This window comes from Python bivittatus, unplaced genomic scaffold, assembly GCF_059951505.1.
Source record: "Python bivittatus isolate LINGU-HERP-01145 unplaced genomic scaffold, Pbiv_v1 ctg000820_np1212, whole genome shotgun sequence".
Lineage (NCBI taxonomy): Eukaryota > Metazoa > Chordata > Lepidosauria > Squamata > Pythonidae > Python > Python bivittatus.
Genome location: NW_028277107.1, coordinates 388389 through 401105, shown reverse-complemented (window position 1 = coordinate 401105; position 12717 = coordinate 388389).

The following is a 12717-nucleotide window of genomic DNA, read 5'->3' as shown; positions in this document are numbered from 1 at the left end:
CTATCAGGGAGGATGGGGTGCATTCTAGGAGGGGAAAGGAGACAAAAGACAACACAGTCTGCAAGGGAGTGTGGGGAGCGAAAGAGTTTCAGGATAGCCACTCCCTAGAATCTCCCAGGGTGGATCCACTAGTTGGTGAAATATAGATTTAGGTTCACAAGATTCTGTCTAGAAGGTGTGAGCAAATAAAGGAACTTTATTCAACTGGACTGTTTCACCACTGTCCTTGGGCTGGGACTGACACTCACCCTCTCTGCTTGATTGGGTGCAACAGGTCGATATAATGGGTGTTGGACGGTCCCTCAGGTAGCCCAGATAACATAATGGGGTTGTAACCTGGTCCCATGCCATAAAGTGACAACCAACACCTTGAATTGGACTTGGAAGCAAACCTGCACCCAATGCAGTAATATGGAGGGCATGAGAAAAGTGCAAAAGGATTCAAATGTGGATTCCAGAAATAGGTTGGCCCAAGAAATTCTGCCCTCACTGGAATTCTGGTGTCAGTATTCCATAAAGAAGATATCTGAAAGTTTTTGGATTCTTCAGAGCTTGCCAGATTGATTTCAGACCTGCTTGCAAGTTGAACCCTGGGACCAGGGACCCACATGTGAGAACTTGCCCCCTCAGCTGGTGGGACTGGCCCATCAGTGCCTCCTGATCTTCTGAGAGCTTGAAGTAAATAATTGCACACCAAGAATCGGAAGGAACTCCAGAAGCTTCTTCACCGAATATGATGGTCAGAGGTTGTTCTCACTCCATAGGAACAGATTTTATGTACAAAGGATACCTTTTCCTAAGTATTTATTTATTTATTTAAAAAATGTATGTCCCTGCCTGTCTTAAACACATAACTCAGGCGATTAACAATCTATATGAAAAAAGAAAGAAAGAAAAAGAAAACCCCTATAACCAAATAGTTCAATACATAAAAGAAAACCAATATACTATACAGCAATTCCACAGAAACAGACCCACATACTGTATATGGGGCTCCCCTAATGTCCTAGCCCTAATATCTGGGGGGAAAGGCATATTTTAACAGCCTTCCAGAAGGTGAAGAAAGTTGGGGCACTATGTATCTCTGGGGAGAGGCTGGTAGGGAATAATTTTAGGACTTAGAAGACACTTTGAAGAAGGGTCTGGCTATTCTTGGGCAGTTCTTCATCAATGAAGTTCATCTCCTGACTCTTGGTGCTTTCATCCATCAATCACGCTTTTATGGTTTCCTGATCTTTGGCACATTGTTATTTTACTCCAACCTAAAATGCTGTTCTGTTTCGATGCATCTGTACATTCAGCTGGATTGCATGAACTTCATTAGATTGTCACACTGTCTTATAATTTAAAAGAGGATTTCTATGAAATGATGTACCTTCGGTATTTGTCACCAGAGAGACCATCTAAGATGTATAAAGGTACTTCTAACTATGGCTGAAAATCTGAAGAGCATAAAAGGACATTTTACCACACATGTGGACTTGCAAAAAAGCAAAAAAATATTGGATACAAACATATACGATGATGTAGACAATTTTAAAACTTAATTTTCAGTTGAAACCAGAGCTTTTTTTACTAGGACTTATGGACTTAAAAATGTCAGAATACAAGAGTGATATTGGAAAAAATGTATGCCACATTGGATTTACAAATGAAACCAGCTGATGTCTTAACAATTAAAAGGGACAAAAAAATAATACATCAGAAGAGTGACTTGGATAGCTTTGATATCTTGGTTTAAGGAAAGAGATGTGTTAAACTAGTGGAGGAATTTCTGAGAGGAGATAAAGAGAAAATGATAAGAAATCAGCTTGTGGGACATTGTTTGACGGATTAAAATCAAGCTTTTTAAAAGTAAACAGAAGGAATATAAAGTGGATTTATTTGATCAGGGTTAAAATATATGTGTTGTGGCTTCCGGTAGCTCTTAATGGAACGTTTTGTTTTGCTAGGACTGAATGACAAGGCTTTAAAGACTTGTTGATAGACAACAGATCAGATAAGGGGAGAGATTTATTTTGCATTATATTTTAGAGAAAGTGATAAGTTGGAATGTGAAATGGATGTATTTGATTAAGGTTAAAATAGATATGTTCTCTCTCCGATTCTGTTTAACATCTACATGAAACCATTGCGTGAGGATATCCGGTGGAATGGAGTGAGGTACCATCAGTACACTGATGACACTCAGCTTTCATTTCCACCCCTGGCTGTCCAAGTGATGCCATGGAGGTCTTGTCTTGGGTTGGGAAGTTATGGGTGGTTGGATGGGAAACAGAGACCACTGCTCAACCCTAACTAGACTGAGTGGCTTTAGATATTTGGGCCGCCTGGTTCTGAGGAGTTTCCATTTCTTGTTCTAGATGTGGTTGTACTATTCCAAATATAACTTGGGTGCAATATGGAGGTCCTCCTGGGCTCCCTCCTGTTTCAGGAACAGGTGGCAGTGTTGCCAGGAAGGCCTTTGTGCAACTTTATGTCATGCGCCAACTCTCATGTGCCAAAAGCCCTGCTCACAGTAAATCATGCTTTGGCCACCTCTCAAATGGATTACTGCAATGTGCTTTACCTGGGGCTACCCTTGAAAAGCATCCAGAAACTACAGCTTGTGCAGAACGCAACGGTGCAGGCAGTTATGTGCCTTCCTCCATCAGCATACATTGCACATCTGATCAGGTGCACTGGTTGCCAGTCTGCTTCCAGATGCAGTTCAAGATGCTAGTAATGACTCATCTGGTCCTTCATGACATGGGGCCAGGTTATTCGAGGGACCGCCCCTCCCTGAATATGTCCCATTAAGTCTGGCAAGGAAGGGCTGATTTGGGTCCCATCTATTAGGGAATGTCATCTGGAGGGCCCAGAAAGAGAGGTTTTTCTCTTGTGGCACCACCCTTTGGAACATCATCCTCAGAGATTAGATTGGCCCTGAGCCCACCGGCTTTTCTCAAGGCCTTCAAGACCTGGTTTTATCATTGGGCTTGGCCATCCAGGTGTGGAGCAGAGGCATGCAATGGCTATATCAATTTGTTGGTGTTGGTTCTGTTTTGTTTTCCTTGGCTGTTGATTATGTGTTTGTTGTTTTTGCAGTCATGCGTTTTATGATGTATTTACTGTTGTTATCCACCAGTGTCTAAAACTGAAACAAGAAATAAAGAAATAAATATGTGTCTGCATTCAACAAATGAGCAACCACCCATCTCTGCAGATCCTTGGCCAACTTGACAAACAGAGCCCAAGTCCATCACAAATCAAGACCCACTTCATTCATACTTAGGTGGGCCGGTTCACACCCTTACAAAAATCTTTCCTGATGCTGGATTGTATAAGGATATTCTCTTGCAGAGGTTTGGGGCCAACTTCTCCCATCCCATCATTGGCTCATCTTCAAAGTTGGGAGACCATCTGTGATTTCTCCCTTTGTGTATCTGCTGTCAGGTTTGGTCAGCACGGGGCTTCGGGGAAGCTCGCAGCCAGACCACGCGAACTCCACCGGCGGTAGCTAGCGAGGAAAAGAGGAACTGAAAGCGCCGCTAATTAATGGGCCACCTGCGCCCAGCCAAACAGGAAAACCGCAGCGGTAGCTTTAACTATACACTGATAACGGCGCGAGCCAACAATGAACAGGGCCGCAGGCAGCGAAACAAGATCGCCGCGCAGCACAGATGCCTCGGGCTTGCACGTAACGGGGGGGGGACCAACCCAAGCCGGAGGGGACTGTCAATCAAGGACAATGGACCCTGACCGAACCTGCCATCATGGACAATCAAGAGGGATTATTGGGGGGCCGATAATCCGCAGCGGTAACGCGATCGCGGGGTGGAAAAAAGCGTGGGAAGGGGGGAATATAACGAGTGATGCAATTGTACCAAGCCAGTCCTGGCTTTGCTTGTGACTGCTACGTTACACATGAGTAAACCTCTTTTGTGAGCCACACGTGTCACCCACACAATTGTTACAGACCAGGACAGCTTTTCATTGGTGGCATAATCTCTGCAACCAGGGCTAAGTTTCAACCATTAAGCTTTAACACAACTCCTTCAAATGAATTATTGTGGTAAGTGAATCTGCCTGCATTGCATGACAGCCCCCCTCCAGCCGTAGGAGCCTTTGTCGCCTTGATCTCCTGCTTTTGGTATCTCTCATCTCACTTTCCTTGACATCCTCTGAGCAGAGCCAGACTGTGGATGGAGGGAGGGGGGGTTGCCCCTTCTACCCCTCCCTTGTCCCATAAAGGGGTCAACATGGACACAGAAACGCAGGAAAGCTGTATTTTTTCCCTGCATTGAAAATGAGATAACCTCCACATTCTTTTTTCTGGACCCAAATTCACTGATAATAAAAAATAAATTGATCATATATTGGCTTGAACAGTCACAGCTGCTCCTTTTATGGGTTTGTACATTTATGTCTGAGTGTGGAGAGGATGGTCCAAGTGGCCTTTCCAACTTTAGGATTTAATGATTCTGTTCTATATAGATGGATAAGTCAAACTTCAAGGTATTAAATTTGGCAGAAGGTAAGTACTTTTCCAGTCACAAACTGAGAATCATATCTTTGAATTTAATCTAATAATATCTCTTCATATGGTATAATGTTTTAATTATTTTTATGTTAATATTTTTAGGAATATTGTAATCCATTCAAAGAGATTCTTGGACTTGGGTAGATTAGAAATATCATCATAGAAAAAGGTTAAATGAAATGCTCTTTTTATTGATTCTAAAATATTGATACTTGCAGGATAGCAACAACAGAATATTGGACAATGCTCTCCTTCCTTTTTGCCATCCAGGACATCAACCAAGATTCCCACCTCTTGCCCAATGTCACTCTGAGTTACAATGTCTATGAAAATGTTTTCAGTGCACAAATGACTTCAGATGCTTTGCTGGACCTGCTTTCAGACGGGGAGGCCAATGTCCCCAACTACAGCTGTGGAAGGCATAGAAACACAGTGGCTGTTCTTGAAGGGGCCGAAACTGACACCTCCATCCTCATTTCGACCATGTTGGGCACCTACAAAGTGCCTCAGGTGTGTCTTTCCTGGGAAGATACTTTTTAGTCATGCAACTTTCAATCTGAGCTCCTCTCTTGTAAAGGAAAACAAGAGTTTTATTTTGGGAGTGATAGGCATTAAGGAAGAAGGTTCAGGTTATCCAAAGGAAGGGGAGATTTAGAGCAGACATATTCCCTCTACAATGGTCCCAGTCCAGATTGGGGAACCTCCTACTTCCTGGAGTTCAGAAAATCCTCCACTGAAGAAGCAAATGAGAGGGGACACAATGCTTGAATCATTGCAAGGAGTGGAATGAATCCCTTCATTCAGGCCTGACTTATTTTAAATTGTGGATATTATGTGTATCAAATAAAATACTATCTCTCATTCCTTTTCAGTTCAGTTACAGTTTTGTTTCCCAGATTCTGAGAGATAAAACTCAGTCTCCTTTCTTCTATCCAATGCTCCCTGCTGAAGGAGTCCAGTACCCAGGGATGGTCAAGCTGCTCCTTCATTTCAGGTGGACCTTGGTGGTTCTGATGGCTCCAGACACTGACAATGGACAATTCTTCTTGAGGACGATGACCTCCATATTGATAAGGAACAGCATTTGTCCGGTATTCTCACAAACCTTTTCCAAAACAATCTATCATGTTGTCATAAGTAATCGTCCATACCGCAAGTGGAGACAAGTGAATGTCTTTCTTTATGGCGCTGGAGCATATTCATTCAATATAGGGCTAATTATTTTACAAGATGTTTTTGAAACTTTTAAGGAGCCTGTTACAGGAAAAGTCCAGATCATGACAATCCGATGGGACTTCACCATTTTTTTGAAAAATAGTATCATTCCCATTCAATTCATCCATAGTGTTTTTTCCTTTCTGATGAAGAGAAACCACATGGGTAAGTAAGGAGACTTGATCCATTTCATGCCTGTCATGCATTACCTTGCACAGACATCTTTCAGATGCTCCTACACTAAGGATGCCTTTTCAGTGAAAGTCTGGAGACGGTGCAAAGAGAGAGAAGAGCTGGAGGCTGTGCCTCAGGAAGTAATTGATCGGGTCCTGTCTCTGGACAACTATTTCATTTACAACACTGTCCGGGCTGTGACCCGAGCCTTACACGAAGCCTATTTCCTGAGATCTCAGAGGACAATGATCAAAGGTGGGAAGAACTTGAAGACTTCAAGGTTGAAGGCTTGGCAGGTATTTATTTTCTGCTGCACATCTCTTTTCTGCAACTAAGAATCAGTTTTACAAATGCAAGAATTAAGCTCATATTTTCAAACTAAAAAAAAAATTAAATAAAATTCAAAGACAATTGTTAGAATGCAAACTTACGAGGTTCGTCTCCAAGCTGGGAATAAACACGCAGGCGGTTGCTTGAAGGAGAGGGAAAACTTTATTTCCGAAAGCCAGATACACAAGACGATCAGCTGTCGGGGCAGCTGCATTGGGACTTCCCAGGAATCCTCTTTTATAGGGAAGATCCTTAAAAGTTCCAAAGGGAAACATGCGCTCTAGGATGTCTTAGGAAATGTAATTAGCCCGAATTCCAGGAGAGGGTGCTCGCCTGCGCTGGGTCTTCCTGTGTTTGCCTTACCCGGTATTGCCTAATCAGAATGTCAATCTCTCAGGAAGAAATCTTTTATGATTCAATTTTTGGGTTTAAGGAATGCTGGCCCTTCCTGCCTGCCATGTCTTTAGTTATTTAATTTTGGGCCGGGGTGGAGGACTCTTGATTCTTCCTGCTACATTCCTAATCTTTTTAGCTGAGCCCGTTCTTACTATAATTTAGTCATATGCCTTGATTGCTGTTCAGATAAACTATGGTAAGTTGAGACAAATAGGAAGTATTTCACTTCCTTCTCACACAATCGTTAAATTAAATTCCAACTTTCCATTCCCCTCTATTTTGAATTCCCTTTACTTTTTTACTTTTTGTCAATAGATTCTCCTTTTAAACTTCATTCTACCTGCCCTCTAGGATGTCTTAGGCAAGGTAATTAGCCGGGACTCCAGGAGAGGTTGCCCCCCTGCTCTGGGGTTTCCTACGTTTGCCTTACCCGGTATTGCCTAATCGGAATGTCAGTCTCTCAGGAAGAAATCTTTTATGATTCGATTTTTGAGTTTAAGGAATGTTGGCCCTTCCCGCTAGGTCTTTAGTTATTTAATTTTAATTTAATGGGAAGTTTTTGACTTCCTTCTCACACAATCGTTAAATTGGATTCCAACTTTCCATTCCCCTCTATATTGAATTCCCTTTACTATTTTCCTTTCTTTGTCAATAGATACTCCTTTTAAACTTCATTCTTCCAGGGTGGTTATGCGCAACATCATTTTTCTTTGGGTTCCTACATTTTGACTTTATGCAGGTACCCTTTGCCATAACTACATGGGTTTACCAAATGCAGCAAGAAGCATAGTGATTGAAGAGAGTTGAAGGAGATTTCTGCCCATATTTGCTTAGAAAGACCATCTTTGGGTCCTTTAACATGATCTCTACTTCCTGTTGTCACTTGACCAGGCATTCTGTAAAGGAATTCAGAACTACTAAGCACGGAAGGAAAGGAACAAGCCATAAAGGAGGAAGTGGGGAGGTGATTCCATAGTCCAGAGACAGAAGGAGGTTTGGGAAAGAAACTCAGAATAACCCTTGCCGGACTTTGTTGCATGTAAATTGGGACAGAGAGAAACTTAGGCAGCCTTTCAGGATTGATGTCAGCCCCTCCAGGTAGGACAGGTCAAGAAACAGACCCTTAAGGGATTCCAGAAATGCTACTTTATAGTTACTGGGTATAATTACCGAATCTTGAAAGCCTGTCTAAGTTTCTCTCTGTCCCATCTCAGTGCTGGTCCAGTTCATATATAATTAAAGTGTAAGTTAATAGGTTTTAAAATTAAATTGCTTATAAATTATCTCATTAAGAATTGGGAAAATGAATCTGATATGTTAATTTTGTATAGACAGAGAAAAATCTTCATTCACCTCCAGAAAAAATGAAGGGGTCTTACCATTGATCGTTGGATGACTTGTCTAAAAAGACCCATTTTCTCTTCCACTGCAGCTTCATTCCTTCCTTCAAAATTCACAGTTTCACAATAATTCCATAGAAGGGGTCTATTTGGATGAGAAAGGAGAGCTGGCCTCAGACCTGGACCTTGTGAACTGGGTGATTTTCTCCAATATGTCTGTCAGCAAAGTGAGGTTTGGGAGTCTGGAAAGACAAGGATCCCAAGGTGTCATGTTCATGATTGACCTGAATGGGACTGCAGAGATGGAAGGGCTGAACAATGTGGGAAAATGTTTATTTCACTCTCTCTGAAGCTCCTAGTGTGAGAGTGGCATTCTTTGGGCAGGAAGTGGTTTTGAATGTCATCTAGGTTCTTTAAGCAAGGCAATATATTCCTTGGGGAGATATCAAGGTGTCTACAAGAAATAAACCCTTAAATGTTTAAGTAAACTATTTATTCTGTGCAAATATAGGTAATTAGAGCCATTGAGCAACAGGATTCATTTTGCCAAAGGAAAATATCTGTCCAATCTTCCCTTGAGTGGATTATAAATTTAGATTCTAAATCTAAAAATTGTTGACTATGAAAAATTAGAAGGGAATATAACAGGGAAGCAACATGCAGGGAAGCCATCTGTTTGATGAACTCCAATGTTTTTACAAACTTCAAAATTGAGTAAATCTCAGTGTTGAATTGCACGTCAGTAAGCCCTTCTCCCTTTGCCACCTTCCATCAAATAAATTCATTTTCTCAATGTTCTTTCTCTCTTTCCTCAGCCCTTGCCTCCTTCCAGGTGTGTGGAACGCTATCGTTCTGGATTAAGGAAGGTGGCTCAGAAAGGGAAGCCCATCTGTTGCTACGACTGCCTTCCTTGCCCTGAAGGAACCATCTTCACCATGGAAGGTGGGTGACACCAAAGGAAAGGGAATGCAGTGTCTTTTCCTTGATCTCTTCCACGCAAAGGCTTTTTCAAAGGAACTTTTCAGCTTGACACCTTTCTTGCTCATTTCTCTCTCTATTTCATGGTGAGTGATAAGAAATTACCTTGGTGGTTAAACTGGGTTAGGAGATGAAAAGATATTGGGCCAACTAGGGCTTAGTATTACCATGAAGATGGGATTTCCTGGGATTCATGTTCTCCACACACCTTTCACGTTTCACTTTGCTAGTCACCCCATTTCTCTGAATAGTGAGAATGACTCTAGTTCCTTGGCATAAAGACACTGGTTGGGTCTTTGGAAAAGGATTGATCAGGTCTTCTCACAATTGTCCCTGTCTGAATGGAACATTTCTAGTGGCATCTGAAGTTCATAGCTTCAGATTTCCTGATGTGAGAGGAAAAATGCTAGTGGCCTAAACCTTCTTTTCTTATAGATGTATGCTGTCTGATCATAGTAAATAATAAAAGCAAGGGCTAGCTTGGAGATGACTTTTGGGACAATAACAGGAAATAAGAGGAACTTGCAAAATGAAGAAAATTGTTAAATAAGCAAACTTGTTGATGGGAACAGACATGACAGGGACAGGGCACTGTGGTGTGGTGAAATTTGTTCTGGGAACGTTATGAAAATCCTGAGAGTCATGATTGTGGTTTGCGGTTGTAAGGGATAAAAAGGATTGCATCCATGTAAATGGGACCACTTGGTCAAGCTGTCTACCTGACAGCTCGGTCAAGCTGGTCGGCATTGTAATGTGTCTCTAAGTAAGTACCTTGTATGTTTATGATTGCACTTTACTTTCTTGTTGAACTAACTTTTAATGAAGCTTTTAAGATGAACTTAGAACTTTGAAGTGACTTGTTTTATGGTGCGTCTGCCTCTCGTGTTTAACGTGGTTTTCCCCTGACAGTTTTGGTGCCTTGGCCGGGAAGGGATAAGCTGAACAGTTGCTCTCAGCTGCTCCTTCCTGGAATTACCCACACCGTTGCTTCAAAGTTCTAAGGTAAGAAGGTACTCTTTTTCTGAAACGTCCCACTGGGGATTTCTGGGGTTTTCTGGAATTTCTGCTATGTAATGAGAAGTAGTCCGGCTATGGACTTGAAGTATTCCAGCTTTGGAATTGCTGTGCTCTAGAGCGAAACAGTCCAGGTATCTCCGTTGCTGGGAACTTCTCCAAGTTGGCGTTGAAGAGACTGACTTTAGTTCCAGGGCGTAATTCTAAGGAATGCCCCGTTCGTCAAGAGAAACTCCTGTGACACGTGAGGTTCACAAAAGAGGTTTACTCAAGCGCAATGCAACAGTTACAAACAAATCCAGGACTGGCTTGGCATGTTTCGTGTTATAATTTATAGCTCTCCCCTTCCTGCGTTTCGCCCCGTCGTCAAGTTACATGTTGCGGCTTGTTGGTGCCCCCATAATCCCCCTTAATGGTCTAGATGCCAGGTTCAGCCAGTATCCCATTCTCCCTTGATTAACTGCCACTTCGGCGTGGGCTTGTTTCCTCAGGGTCCTTTCAGTTGCGCGCAAAACCAGGGTTTGCTTGATTGCACGGTGATCTCCTTTCCGCAGCTCGCGGCTTTGTTCTTTGTTTTGGCGTGCGCCGCTTATCAGGGTGGATACAAAACTTCCTCTCTGAAATTTCCTGTTAAGCGGGTACAGGTGGCCCATTAATCAGCCGCGGCTCTCACTTCCTCTTTTTCCCTGGCTTGTGAGCGGGCGGTAGAATCAGCTCAGCTGGGCTGGCCGGTTTTCCTAGCAGTGCCGTGCTGGCTGAACCTGACATACCCCCCCTGAAAACAGACCCCCCCCCTTTACTTTGGCTTCCCGGGGTGCTCGTCATAAAAGTCCCACACTAGCTTTGGCGCTTTCACATGGGCTCTGCTTACCCATTTGCTGTGGAACTTTGGGATGTGCTTCCACTGTACCAGCAGTTGGATCTGTCCTTTATGCCTCGTCGCGTCCAATATCTGCTTTACTTCGAAGTGCTGCTCCCCGCCGATCATGATGGGCGCCGGGGCCACCTCTGCCTTGTGCCACCTGTTGCCCGGTTGGTGCGGCTTCAATAAGCTGCAGTGAAATACCAGGTGAATTTTTCCAAGGGCTTTGGGGAGTGTTAACCTGACAGTCACCGGGTTGATTATTTCTGCGATGGGAAATGGCCCCACAAACCTCGGGCTGAGCTTCTTCGAAGCCTCGTGCATTTTCAAGTTCTTTGTTGATAGATACACTTGATCCCCCAACCTCCACTGCCACTCGGGGAGCCTCTTGTGGTCGGCGTGCTTTTTATAGTCCGCTTTGGCTCCTTGCAGCGCCGCGTGCGCTGCTTGCCTTGTGGCATCTATCTGGGCGAACAAAGAGTTCAGGGAGTCTATCCGGGATGCCGGTTGGGGCAATTCCAGCATGGGGATGAAGTCTCGCCTGGTCACCACCTTGAACGGGGAGAAGCTGGTGCTTTCGTGGACTGCGTTGTTGTAGGCTACTTCCGCGAATGGCAGTAGCTCCGCCCAGTCATCCTGCTGGTGCCCCACGTAGTACCCCAGGTATTGCTCTAGCCCCCTGTTAAGGCGTTCCATGGCTCTGTCCGTCTGCGGGTACGCCGCGGAGGAGAGGGCTTGCTCCATTCCCACCCGTCTCAGGAACTCCCGCCAGAATCGCGGGATGATGTTCCCACCTCGATCGCTGACGATCCATCGGGGCAGCCAGAAGATGTACTGCATGAACAGCCGCACTAACCTCTCTGCTGTGGGGACTTGCCGGCAAGCCAGAAAGTATGCTTGCTTGGAGAACAAGTCGGTTACCACCCAAATGGCTGTCTTGGCCCTGCTTTCCGGTAGCTCCATGATGAAATCCATGGTGATCTCCTGCCATGGGCCATCGGGGTTCGCCACTGGCTGGAGTGGTCCCCAGGGCTTGCCCTTGCTTCCTTTAGCCGTTGCAGAAACCGGGCAGCCCCCCGTGTAGCTTCCACATCTTTCCAGAGCGTTGGCCACCAGAACTGCCGCCGGATCAAGTGTAGCATCTTCACGAAGCCATAGTGCCCCGCACTCCGGCTGTCATGGGCTCTTTCCATTACCCCCCACCGGCATTCTTCGGGCACGTACACTTTCCCCTCACACCACCACAAGTCCCCCTGGCTCGTTAGCACGTCCCGGTTCTCTTTGAGCCAGGTGTCTCGCTCCACCGTGTCCGAAAAACCCTGCTTTAGCTCAGGCTCTGCGTCCCTTACCTCTTGGTTTGACTCTGGGTAACAGCTTTCACAGCCAGCCTGCCGGCGGGGACGATGGAGTCCATGATCTCCTCTCGCAGGCTGGCGTGCTGGGGCATGCGGATAGCCCATCTGCCAGAAAGTTCCTATTCCCGGGAATATGTTTGAGGATAAAGTCAAACCTCCCAAAGTACTGGGACCAGCACGCCTTTTTTGGAGATAGCCTCCACGGGGTTTTTGGTGGTCTGTCCACACCTTGAACGGCTGGGCTGCTCCCTCAAGCAAATGCCTCCAGGTGACTAGGGCCCATTTGACTGCATACGCCTCTTTCTCCCACACCATCCACCTTCTTTCTGTCTCAGTGAATTTGCAGGAGGCGTAGGTGCACAGGTGGAGCGGCCCCTCCGGGCTGGGCTGCAACAGGACTGCCCCCGTTGCCACGTCCGATGCATCCACTTGGATGACAAATTGCCGGTCTGGGTTGAGATGGTGCAGGATCGGCTCTGCCGTGAACCATCGTTTCAAGTCCCCAAATGCCTCCTGGTATTCTATAGTCCA